This window comes from Rhagoletis pomonella, unplaced genomic scaffold, assembly GCF_013731165.1.
Source record: "Rhagoletis pomonella isolate Grant_MI unplaced genomic scaffold, Rhpom_1.0 Rhpom_scaffold_00001, whole genome shotgun sequence".
NCBI classification, from domain to species: Eukaryota; Metazoa; Arthropoda; class Insecta; order Diptera; family Tephritidae; genus Rhagoletis; species Rhagoletis pomonella.
This window is the reverse complement of record NW_023458555.1, coordinates 100962691-100976060: the sequence shown is the minus strand read 5'-3', so window position 1 is coordinate 100976060 and position 13370 is coordinate 100962691.

Sequence of the window (13370 nt, the reverse complement as noted above, 5' to 3'; positions counted from 1 at the left end):
AGCTGTTAAATAAATGACTATAGGTAACCTTAGGGTCAAGGTGAAGGAATGGTATTTTCAGTGATTGAAGTCAGAACCCCAAGCCATAATTTAAGCCTAAGTGGAAGGTTCTATGAACTTTTGTTTCATTGCTAGAGCTTCTCAAATATTGCAAAAAACGCGATTTTTTTACACTTTCACCGAAGTTTACTTACGTATTCTTAATCAGCAAAAAAAACCATTAAAACCAGCTTCACCATTTGCCGCATCAAAATCGGTGTTGCCCTGTGTTACCTAAACTAATTATATAAAGAAAAGCTCCTTCATTTTATAAGGGGTGATCTCGCGAACGGCTGTACCGATTTTTTGAAAATTTAGACACCTGCAGACTTTGGATATATTAAAGGGAGCGTGGCATCACCCATGCATATCGAATTTTTCATACCGTATATCTCTGAAAGTATTTGTGGTAATGTCCTGGAAATTTGTATAGAGATTTTGGGGCTACTGGAAAAGGGAAGTGGTGCTTTCCAAATATATTGAAACTTTTACCTATCAGTAAATATATACACCCAGAATACAGTGTTTTTTTTCTTTTTCGTAATAAATTTTTTTGTACCAAACTTTGAGTATGCAGTTTTGTAGTTCACTCAATTTCAGTATCATAAAGTGCAAGTTTTTAATGGCTATAAGATACCGTTGATTTTTAAGAATTTCTTCGCTGATGATGTTGCGCATTTTCTCCGTATAAAGAATTCGTGAGAGTTCTTTTGTATGGGAAAAAATGCCGAAGAGTGTCAGTATGTAAAAGACTTATTCTGGTGGCCTAACTCCTCCTAAACGACCGAAACGATTCTAATGATAACTTTTAGTGGCGCTGGAACCGAGTTATTGCTAAAAATCGTCGATTCGGAAGCACCAGGGATCAAAGTTAAATTACTCCCGTTAAATCAACCATCAGAACCATTGCGTTCCTTGCTTTACGGTGACTAAACAGAATGTGGATCAATGATGCTCACCAGTTTGTAAATTGCCACCAACTATACTATACAGATTCAAGGAGGATTCACTATCGAGCCGCAAGGACTTCTTCCCGGTATAACGCTTTCGTCAGGTTATTTAAGACGGCAATGGGGATATGCCTTCTGTCGACCACAAAACCAAACATGAACTTGAGTTGCTGGCGAAAACGTTGGACCAAATATTTCAATAAAAAAATTAATTTTGGGCGGGACGAAGTTCGCCGGGTCTGCTAGTACAGTATATTTTGCTTAGCTGTCCATCCTTCTTTGCACGAAAAACTTGTGCGCTTAACCGAAAAAACCACTTAAGCACTTTTGTTTACTACTTCAATGAGGAAGGTATCGAATCCCTATGAAATCAAATAATGGAGGAGCACTTCCCACGTAGAAATTACTGCAGCGAAATTTTTTCCGAATGGTATCTACATAATTATCTATAGAACTACGTGAAATGATAGCCGTTTTCGTTGTTCTGCGAGATGAGCAAAATAAATAAACGCTTTTATAATTAGGATAAGTGTAGAGTCAGTGCAGATAAACGTAATACTTTCTTTGATAATTGATAATAGTTGAAAATTTTTAAGGCAGGTATCGCTAATGAGTATGTATGTTGAATGCATTTATCGGACCAATTTCCTTATAAATGTTAAAAATAATGCCGCTGATGCGCATTTTGGGGTAGGTTCTTAAGTGTGCACTTAAGCATAAAGGCAGCAAAGCAAAATATACTGTAGTCTAATCAACATACATATCGCACACCGTCTTCAAATGGGTCACAACTCAAAATAATACGTTCGTCAGAAAATGTGAAAAACTATTTCGTAGCACATGCTAATCATATGGGAAAGGACGACTTTACCTTAGGTTTTTTAATAAATTATAGCAACAATTTGCTCCAGCTTTTGCTGAAAAGTAAATAAAAGCTCTGTGTACATTTTTAGCGCATAATTTCAAAAATGCCAAATTTTGAGTTGTGACTCTTTTGAAGACGGTGTGCGATATGTGTATCATCACGCAATATTTTCGAGAAGATAACTTTTATAATTATTCTTAGCATTACCGTGCATTGCTATGAGTATTATTACTAAAACTGTTGTAAGTAAAAATTCTATTCTAAATTAATTAATTTGTGGTTTTTCATGCACATTGCTAAAAGTTCTAACATGTAACTCTGGACGAAAAGAACCAAAGATTTATTTTAATTTAATATACCTAGATATTTAAAAAAAAAAAAACATAATTATTGGAAAGGGTAAAAATTAGATTTCGCAGTCCTGTGTAATCCAATAGAAAACAGCTAAATTTTTCTATCATACTAAAAACTCAACCTCCACTAAGTCTTCGCGCAAATGAATATCTGGTGTCAAATTAACTGACAGGCAATGTTAATCAAGATAACAGCTGTCTCCATTGACAATACATATATTGTCTAATAACATGATTAAGATAGAGCGTTTTCCTGTGGAGATGCCCCGTAATTATATTTATCGATGTTTCGATGCATAACCAGAATCGCTATTTTTCTTTGCCCATTAGTAATGACATTATTATACTGCGTTGCACAATAATAAGACCGCCACATATTAACTAGTTTTGACTTTTCACTTTTATATTATTTAATATTAATTATTTTCTTATAAGAATAGTGTTCATTTTATAACAAACACCACACAAATTTGCATTTCAAACTTTGCGCAAAAGTTATAAAAATTCAGAGAATTTTTAGCCCATGCTGTTTTAATATTTTTGCCCATTAGTAATGACATTACTACACTGCGTTGCATAATTCAAAGAGCGCCACATATTAACAAGTTTCGACTTTTTATTTTTATATTATTTAATATCAATTATTTTTTATAAAACTACTGTTCATACTATAAAAAACACCATACAAATTCACATTTTAAAATTTGTTCAAAAATTATAAAAAATTAGTGAATACGAACAATAATTTACACTTTTTTTGAGAATTTAAGTTTTACGTATGTAGTTTTATAGCCCATGCAATTTTAGTATTATAAGGTGCGAGTTTGATATGGCTACAAATAAAACGTTGACTTTTGGCACTGTTTTTAAGGTGTCACTCATTTTCTTCCATACAAAGAATGTTCGAATTTTTTTTATATGGAAGAAAATGAACAACACTGTCAATAAAAAAAATTGCCAAAAATCAACGGAAGTCCTTTTCGGTCTTACAATTATGCAACACAGTGTACTATTATTTTGTTTGACTTGTGTTTAGAGCAACTTTGAATTGTTTTTGCCTTTTTAACAATTGTAACTTATTCGTTATTTATGTGTTAAAATAAATATAAAACAAATTTTTTGTCCTCTCAATGTCGAATATTTGTCCTCCTGGAATGCTAAAAAATTCTAGTCATCTTAGTTACAGGAGCAGTTTAAACTTACGCCCCGGTGTTTCTTAAAGAAAGCCTTAAACGTAGCGGCCGTTGGTTCAACTTGGTGCTGTGTTGCACTAGATTGCAATGAATGTGTGTCTTGGTTGTATGAAATATCAAAAGATTTTGATTTTTGGCAAGTTGTATAACTTGTCGCTACATTAATGGCCATGTTGAATAAACTCATTATATTTTGTCTAATAAATAACCCAAACTGGATAACTCAGCCGAAAATGCACGTGCTTTCGTTGAATTTTATAAATGTAAGCCGAAACTATGAAATTGTAAAAATCACAATGAAATTGTAAAAATCACAATGAAATTGTAAAAATCACAATGAAATTGTAAAAATCAGATTTTATAATGAGACTGCTCGCGAAATTGCAATGTTTGTGGGCAAAGTGTCCAACTTGATTGCGGATCGATCTGAACTAGAGAAGGCCAAAAGTCGTGCTTTTCTACGTGACACGGCGTGTCACGCGTGAGCGTCAGCGGCTTTCAGTGAAAAATCACGTAATATCCGTGATCGTGCGTGCCTGAAATTTTCGCGTGCATGAGTGTGCGCGAGTTTGATTTTCGTCAATCACGTCAATTTCACATAAGTATGTATGTACTTATTTGTATTTTAATCTAAAATAAATTCGTAAATTTACTGTTTAACTTTCACTAGAGTGGCAACATTTATTCTTTTTCCTTTGAAATTGGAGGCATTCTGTAATATTCATTTCCACATCTGCAGTTTTTCGGTTTGCCTACAGTTAGGCGCAAACTTTAAAGAAATCGCATGTCAATGTCACTCAAGTATGTGTTGTAACAGGGATAGTACTGGGTGAATTTTTCAAAGCAATTGCTTTGAATTCATTTCCCTAACGCCTAACAGAGTAAATCCTGATCTCTTTTTGTGCTGGCAACAAAATCGAATCAGGGCGCCGATGAACAGCTGAAAAGTGCTACTATTTTCACATCTATTCTACTCTTACTTAGGTAGACTGCACTTGAAGAAAAGAGCGCTCGCACTCAGCACGATTCCCAAATTCTGGATGATGACATTTCTTCTACCTCGAAAAGGGCAAAAACCCGTGCAACTTGTGACGAATTCAAAGATGCGACAAATGAATCCGCAGAAACAGTTTTTGAAGAAATTAATACGGAAATACAGACGTATTTGAAAAAATCGGAAAACAAAAGTTGTGACGATGTTTTAAAATTTTGAGAGAAAGCTAAAGATTTGCCCCTTCTTAGAAGTCTTTCAAAGCAAATTTTAAACATACCAGCTAGCTCAGCAACTAGTGAAAGAGTTTTTTCTGTGTCAGGCAGAATTCTGGAAGAAAGACGTACACGACTGCTTGGTGAAAACCTCGACAAAATTTTATTTTTAAATAAAAATATGAGCTAATGTCATTTTAATATTACATACGTTGAATAAATATTGATACCAATTCTTTTTTATACTTGTAATAGATACATAAGTATGTACATCTGAAATTTGTTAAAATAATAATAGTGCATTCAGCCCTTGCTAGGCGTTTGGCCAAGCTTTTGTAATAATACTTGTGTGATAAAAAGCTATTTATATGAAATACTATTTATATAAATAAAGTTTAAATTTCAAAAAAATGTCCGTGAGAAACCGTGCTTGAGCGTGCGTGATTGAAAAAATAGGCGTTGTGAACGTGAACGAGAGTGTGCGTGATTTAAAAAACCATCAACGTGTGCGTGCGTGGACGTGAGCCAAAATTACTCTCGTGCCCATCTCTAATCTGAACCAACGATCGCAACGTTTCCAATTCCATTATGTCAAAATGATGTGTTTGTTGTAATTCATTCTGTCATTTACTACCATTATACGTAGGCCAATTCATAAAATCATTTCATGCGTTTGAGTCGAAACTGAGTCCATGAACATCATTTGATGATCTCAATTATACGCGAAATGGAGTTTATGTACTGAGTTTTTACTCAGATGCATGAAATCGTGGCTGGAATAAAGAAACAGTGTAAATGCCACATACACTTTTGTTCGATAATCGTACCATTGGATAGACAATCCTTTAATCTATTAGAAAAAAAATCTATAGTTTTCTTAAATATCTTTTTGGATCACGAACTTATTCCCGAAAAACGAAATTTTATAATAACAGTGTAGGTACCACAATTGTTTACAAATAGTGTATGGTTACGGTGACCATCCGTCCTATATTATACGGGACAGTCCTTTTTTCGACCAAAATTGTTCTGGTAATTTCCATATTTTATACGGGACGGCAAATGTTCTGTATTCCTTTTCATGTCCTGTATTTGTCCCGTATTCAGTGTTCGGCATTTCGATGCCTTAACAGCCCATTAAAATGGCATGTCTATGAACCAGTTTTAAGTGATGTTGGTATACATAAACAATTAGTTTCTAATCTGAAAGCCTGTGATTCGAAAAGAGAAATACATACAGTGGCCAAAATATAAATTAGGACTCGATATTTTAGCAACGTTTGGCTATTTTTATTTTGTTTATGTTTTTTATTTTTTTTTTATGGAAGTAAAGCTCTTTTCCTAAAGCAAAGCGTACATGGTAGAGAAATCTCTCGAGAGTTTCACTGAAATAAAAATCTCTTCTCTCAATTAAGTTTACACGGTAGAGCAACTCTAGGAGATATTCACTCTGGCTAGAGACAAAATAGAGAAATCTCAACTTTTATCTATCACGTACTCTACAAGCTGTGTACACGGTAAACAATAGTTACCTCTCGCCTAGAGTTAGTTTTCTATCTCGAATTGTTGTTAACGCTTGTTGTATGTATATATGTTTTTATATTAAAGCCTCGATGTAGAAAATATAGTTGGCGCCATCAGCGGAGCGCTAACCCTTCGTCGATTTGACAGCATTCACCTATTTTCTGGCTCCATAAAATAAACTTTCGCAATATGAACAAGTATTAAATTTTAAAATTGTACTTATTTGCCGAAAAAATTGTACCTAAAAGTAGACAAATGTACCTAAAAATTAAACATGGCAACCTCTCTCTTCGGTACTATTTATGTGTACTTTTGGACTCGCATCAAACAACCTTTAATATTTAAAATTCTCGTGAAAGGAGTTTCTCCGAGCAGTTCCAGCCAAACTACTATATATACATATGTATGTAGGTATTCACCAAGTTGAGCAAGTGGCCTGGCACTCTGACAAAACAGCAGATAACTCAAGCAACGACTATTGCCAGAGTGCCAGACCACCTGCTCAATTTGTGAATACCCCTTATGTTTTAACCAATAATTATGCCCCTTTGCAAAGGACGGAGGCTGTTGGAAAAGCCATTGAAATACCAATGAAAATAAGAGGATGATTCCCGGTACATTATTTGGCTACGTCCTAATTGCACTTAAAATGTGTGCTTTTATCGAATATACGATTTAATGTCGTAGCCATTTCAAAATTTAACAATCTGTAATGAACTTCATTGTCAAGACTTTACTATACGTCTCCGTAGAGCAAGGAGTCTATTTAGCTTGCTAAATAGAGCGTAGAGTTGTAGAGTTTTCGATCTAGCTTCGTTGGACTGTCTACACGGCGAAAAAGTCTCGCTAAATAACTCTCACATAGACTTTGTAGGTGAGTCTCTCGTAGAGCTCTATTGAGTGTTTACACGTCTCGCGTTTTTTCTCTACTGTGTACACTTAGCTTAACAAAAACCATATAGATCAGAGAAAAGCAAGGAGCTACTTGAATTTGGAGTTCGTTTATACTGAACTAATGTACTTATGATTTGATACATGAACAACGTCAAGCGTACGAGCCGCAACTTGCTTTTAAATTTTATACCGAGTCAACGCAGTGAACAGTTTTTTTTGTTCGAATCATACACTTGTACAATTTCAAACCAACCGAATCGTTGCTTGTATATTGAGATACTCGTTCTGTATAAACGACGTGTTGTATTCATTCGAGAGTTATATGTTCTACAGTTTTTATTGTAAGATTCTGACGTGCGTAAATTATGTCGAATACAATTGAAAATATTTCTGAAAAACTCAAAAGCGGTGTTCTAAGAAAATGTAATAAAAGAAAAGGTCGTAGTGAAGTGTGGTCTGTTTTTTGTGAAGTAGAAGATGATATTGGATGCGCTATTAAAGAATTTGTATGCTATGAATTTGTATCTAGTTTGTAAATAAAGTAAAGCTTCACTTGGCATTTCCAAGTGGCGTCAGAAAAGTATACTGATTATTTCAGGTATTTTTAAATTTTGTTATTTTGTCGCAATAAATTTCAAATACTTCGTTTTATCGATGTGAATACGTCTATGCATATGAATGTATTTACATATAATTTTTAATAATGAAATAAACAAAAAGTATTCATGGACATAGGAAATGCAATGTGGTTTTTTATTTTGGCATGCACTTCTTTTATCGCGAAGGAAAAATGCATACAGATTTAACATCACATCGCTAATATTTGAAATGCGATAAACAAAAAATTTGCGCTGTCTTTCATTCGCGACACAAATATGAGTTGTCCGGAAATTGCCGATGTCGGGCGCTAAAAATGAGAAAAAGCAATCCCGGTAGTCCGAACAGATTTCAAGGACATTGCAAAGGAGATGATGTTACAGAGGATACATTCATACATATACATATGTGAGACTGCAAAAAACTTATTTTCGTTTGAAACGAATATTTATAAGAATATTCCAAGCGTACACTTTTCAGTATAATGGAGTGTCTGCGTGGTATTTTTCTATATGTGTGTACCTTTGCATGACGGCCAAATCATACTTATTATTCTGGTTTACAGCAAAAATGTTCTATGGATGCCACTATCCAATTCTTATGTAGAATTTCCCGGTGATTCCGGAAAGCGAGATAATTTTTTTTCTATTGATAACTTTTCGAGATATTTGCAAATTACCCTTATTCAGTTTACAAAAACAGGAGTGGTTTCACTTAATCACGTATATCGAACCAATTGAATAATTGTAATACGAGAAGCGGTAAATGAAAGCAATTAAAATTCTCTATAAACCGTACATACATAACTTTTCGATAGCCCTGATAGTTTCCGTGAAATTAATTAATCATTCGTGGCAGCTCTTGCTTACGATGCAACTCAGGTGTATGTGGCGTATGAGTAACACTTTTTTCTCCAAAAAAATCCTCGCGTATTCTCGTTACTTAATAATTACTTTCTTATTTATATATCGATTTTCTTCATTGGTAGCTTAATTTTTTTCTAAAGGAACGGGCTTTAACACAAGAGCAAGTATACGAATTTCTTTAGTTTTCAATTATAAACAAAATATAAATAGAGGTGGTAACATTCGTTCGTTATGTATTTCTGTTTAAAAGCTATTTCTGTCCTATTTCTGTTTAAAAGCTATTTCTGTCCTCTTTCATGTTATACTTAATTTGTATATGCGGTTTGTATACTATCAGGAAATTACTTTCATTTCGGACTTAAAAAATATTTGGCCAAGTTTGACTGTTAAAAAAACAACTGTTATTTTCGGTCCCTGCTTTTTCTGACTCTTCACCAGACCTCCACTTTACTCATTATTCAATGTTAAGTACATATACGCAGTATGTTTCATTTATTATCCTTATTAACATAAAAAATGCAATTATTACGGAACAAAATAACATGCTGATATTTCATTAAACTATAACTACACCAATTCCTTTGCCTAACGAATTTAACATGGCAATGTCATTGAAGCGTATCGAGAGGGTGCGCGTGGTTTGTCCTTTAGCTAGCGATTACCTGGTGCACTAGTGACGATTACTAATCGCTAGCTCTTTGCCTAACGACCAGTAATGCATAATATCGCTAGCAAATTGCCTAACAATAGGTGATGCATGGAATCACCAGCACCAGCCACCAGCAAAACTCCAGCAGAACTACAAGGGGCTCTTCTGCATCCTATACATACTTGCTTTTACAAAGGAACAAAAATTACATTACATACATACATACGTATGTACATACATATGTATGTACATATACAGCTTGAAAAAAGTTGATCGAACGAGTCATACGTACTTTTCTGCTTAATGTTCAACTCATTGACATGTACATTTTTTTCGAACCAAATCTTGGTTGCGTATATTTTAAACAAGCTTGCCTATCGAACAGCTTTTCATGAAACATATACTTGCTTCGCTTGTATTGCCATACTGGAGTACAACTCATTCGTATGAGTTGCCTTGCAACGAGTTGGCTCGAAACCCGAAATTGTTACTCGAAGCATATCCCTGATATAGATCCAAATTTCCGACTTTGTGCGAAAAACTATAAAAATTAATTCTGCGAAGTTTCATTAAACTTTCAAACTTTCTAATCAGAATCTTTAGAAAAAATTTGGTTTGAAGTTTTGTAGCTCATTAAAATTTAATATAATAAAGTGCAAGTGCAATGTGTGCTGCTCATTTGCTTCTCTTTTAAAAATATTATCGAACATACTTTGTACGAAAAAAATGCGTAACACCGTCAAAAAAATAGAAATCCAATAATTAACGGTAAATCCTAGCTAGTTCAAACTTGCACTTTATTGTATTAAAATTTAAGGAATTTTTTGTAACAAACTTTGTGGGGTAAAAATCTCGAGAAATATATCCTATAAGTTTGAGCTCTTTCAGCTCTAATACATATAGGATTATTGAAGAATGTTTTAAGATCTATTATTTAGCTTGTGTGGAAAAAATAGCAAAATTATTTGTTGTCCCGTATTTGGCCCCCATAAATATGGTCACCGTATGTATGGTGCACTTGGACTATTATTAAGAAAATTCCAAAGAAATTCTTGTAATATTAATATAACGTTAGAGTATTTTACTTCATTATATTGCTGCTAACTTTCACAGGCAGCTTCAAAATATGAATAATAAAATAGTGTAATATCGACATACATCAATTAATTTTTCTGAGTTTGCAACCAATATAAAATAGTGTACAATGATTTCATATAAAAATGTTCAAAGATGAAATAGTGTATAAGCAGATGCTTTCAGAAAAATAGGCTCAAATGGTATTTCTAAGTAAACATGGTACATAATTTTTTTGTGAATTAACAGCTAAGGAATCAGTCAAAAGTGTGGTGTATTTAAAATATGAATATTTTGAATAAGAAGCGCACAATTAAAGTTTAGATTTGGTCGATTGGATTATAAAAACTTCTAATTCGTTTTTCTCAAAACTATACTTTTCATATTACACTACTTCATTATTCTAGCGACGAAATGATTTCGTGAATTGGACTTCACATAAACGTGATACAGTGAAACCCACTTAAGTACCCTCGCGCTTAAGTACCTAACCCGCTTAAGTAGCCAACATTTTTGGACACAGTGCATTTTTTAATATAATCTGAAGAAATTCCCTCTCTTAAGTACTTCCCCGCTTATTTACCCAACCCGCCTAAGTACCTCAATTTTTCGTGCCCCATTTACAATTTTACTTATAATTTTCCCCTTTTAAGTGCTCTTTTAAAATTCCTTAAAATATTTACGTTTTTTGAAATTCAGTAGCAGCGTTACACACCTTCGGTAAAAAAAATTCTAAAAAATCAACGGTAACTTTTAGCCACTTGAAAATTGCCCATTATTAAACTAAAATTGAATGGGCTATAAAACTGTATACTCAAAACACACTTCTAGTAAAAAAAAAGTTTGAAATTATTATGAATTATTTTGTTTAAGTGTTCTACAAAATCTTAAGCTTAGGTTTATATGGTATTTGTTAGGGAATGATTTGACTGAAAAATTTTAAAAATAAATAAATAAACATAAGTGGCAAACCATATCATTTTGAATTTGGTACAAAATGATATGTCCAACTTTGACTTTTTAAACAATTTAATTCTTGTAAAAATGACATACCACTGCACTAAATATTTTGTTTAATAAAGCTTTTCTTTACTTGTTTATGTAATTAAATAATGCTACGATTTTGGTTTTAAACTATTTATATTTCATTAAATGTTGTTATTCAAGTATTTATGTAAGTTAACAAGAATATGTAACTACATCAGAAATTATGTTCGCTTAAGTACCCGCATGGAGGTACTTAAGCGGGTTCTTTTATGTACCCAACCCGCCTAAGTACCTCAAAAAGCTGAAATTTTTCGTGAGGTACTTAAGCGGGTTTTACTGCAATTGTGCGTATAATTAATAAGGTAATTTTAAGTTTTTATACTCTTGCTACCACATGAATATATGAATTCGTGGTAAGAATATAGGAATTCGCCTTGGAAGATAGAAAGCGAGTAGGAAGAAATGCCGAACAAAGGAGTTTGTGTTCTTTCAACTTAACCCTTCGTCGGGCGCAACTGATCTATTACTACGTTTATACGCATGCATAAGTCGCTTTAATGCATTTCGCCGCGATTCAAAACATATGTATAAACTGAATTTCAATTCGCTTTGAAAGAGCGAAGTGTTTTGGCTCACACTCCATTTCAAATCGGTAGTTTATTTCTCCAGACAGTTAGAAAGAGTGTATAAACACCGCTCTCACTCAAAGCGAATTGGAGATCAGCTGTTCCGCTCAAATTCCAAATAATCGCATCAGTATTTAAAAGCTGATTAATAATAATCGTTCTATTTCTTTGCGACGATTTTATAATGCCGAATAAAACTAGATTTGTATCACTTTCCATTATGTTAACTTATAAAATGTCAAATGAAAACAGCTTATTTTGTTTGCTTTTGAAGACGGATGAGGCACAGCCAGCACATTTTTTTATCTCTCCATGAAAATTCATACCGTTAACTTTGCTTACGCTCGCTAGCTGCCTGTTTTGAAGCGCTCTATACAGCAAAACCACTCAGTTATTGTTTGACCATCACAAGGAGAAGTTATACAGAGTTTGATCTGAGAAGCTCATTGCGCCCAAACTCGTCACATGTATTAAAGTAAGTATTTTTAGAAATAATTTTATATTACTTTTTTTAATTTTTATGTCTGTGTGTAGAGTTGAATTTTTATGGAATATTTGCATTTTTTCTAAACTATTTTACGTGGTATGTTTTACCGTTCGCTTTTTCAACTTTATTTTAAGATTTTTCTAGTAGCTGCTAAATTTGTGTCAAATAAATCCAATTTTACGAAAATGTTTACATTTATTTCTTTTTCATACATCCCTAAAAGCCGTACCAGTATTTCCCAGATGTATTAACAATATAATTGTGTGCTTACTATGTGTTTTTAAAAGTGTGACAGTTAGGCACATTGCGCCAGAAATTGAAAGTCAGCATATTTCGCCTGACGAAGGGTTAAATAAATGCATTTTGCAAACAAAAGTGCGTGCGTTACTTAGTCCCTTGGTTATATTGCATGGAGAGAATCGTAACAAATCTCGGCGAATTCGTAAGGATCTATTAATTGCATTATAAACATTTGTATTTATTTGTTAAGCATACAATAGATAATTATGTGACAGTTCTCTCCGTTCAGTTACTTCCATTACAACCCGGTCTAAAGGATGCTAGAAGGGCGAATTCATATAAGGTGATGTTACCGGAAAATGAATTAATAAATTATATATGAGAAAATGAATAATAATGAATGAGTAGGTACCTGGTACTCACACCTTTTTTAAGAAGTTTCACTTCTATCATGTGTACGGTGCTACACACGCCTTTTTTATTTTTAACTGAAAGCTTATAAAATTTGCAAGAGACTAGTTAAGCCCGCGTTTTGAGCTTTTATTTGTTTATATTAAATTTTTTAGTGTAAAGTGCAGAAAAAGGGTAAATATTTAATAAGATGGATTCTCCTGTTCCAGTTAAGAAATGTTACATAATAAAAACTAGTTTAAAATAACTGCATGGTTCCCCCAAAACATAAAAAAAATCACAAGAAAAATTATAAATGTTAAAAAAAAATTTCACAGAAAACAAAAAAAATTCAAGTTCTGTTATGTGGGGTGCCTGTAGGCAGCGGCAAGGTGGGTTTTCAGGCATGGTAGTTCCAGCCCATGCTAGC